We start from the raw sequence: 859 nt of genomic DNA, 5'->3' as shown, positions 1-859 counted from the left end.
CGGGCCTCAGTCCCCTATAAAACCAGGGCCTTCTTATTAGAAACTATGAAACAGTACGCCTATTTAGATATATGGAGACTAAGGTCAGGGGAACAACTAGGCGTCTCATTTCGCAATTATAAATATCATCATCAATCAAGGATTGACTTTATCTTGATTAGTCAGTCTCTTAAGAGTGCAGTAAAGAACATTTCATACCTCCCCTCACACCTGTAGGACCATTCCGCTATATGGTTGAAAATGGAAGGTATTGCCCAAGCTTCCCCTCGAATTTGGTCGTTTGATCACTCGCTTCTCTTGGAAGAGGAGGAGATTGCCTCTTTGTTGAGTGAGACTGAGTGGTTCATGAAAGTGAAGATTGGCTCAGCCTCATTAGGGTGCGTTTGTGACTCCTATAAGGCCTTTTTAATGGGCCAAATAACCAGTAGGGTTATCTATAGGAGGAAACTATATAGGGAGGAGGTATCCACTATTGAGGCTGAAATTGTAAAACTACAATGTGAAATAGATTTGCATTCAGATGCCTCAGCTCACACTTTACAGGAGCTACAGAATAAGTTAATGCGACTGAAGGGTTTGCTTTATTCAGTATTGAATACTCGAGTACTTCGTAGGTGGGAGGCGACTAAAATCGCTCATTTTGAGAATGGGGAGGGTGCAGGTAAACTTTTATCTTGGAAAACTAAGACTGATCAGGTACGAAACAATATTGGCTCAATTACTAAGGATAGCGTTGTATATACATCTGATGATAATATTCGAAGGATTTTTAGGCTGTTTTTTCAGGACATTTATAAGGAGGATAAGTGTATTGAGTCTGATGGTATTGAGGACTGGTTGAGTGAGATTCCATTATCCT

The sequence above is a fragment of the Lissotriton vulgaris genome, chromosome 8, assembly GCF_964263255.1.
Source record: "Lissotriton vulgaris chromosome 8, aLisVul1.2, whole genome shotgun sequence".
In the NCBI taxonomy this organism is placed as follows: domain Eukaryota; kingdom Metazoa; phylum Chordata; class Amphibia; order Caudata; family Salamandridae; genus Lissotriton; species Lissotriton vulgaris.
The sequence above is the reverse complement of the archived record's forward strand: the minus strand, read 5'-3'. Positions refer to the sequence as shown.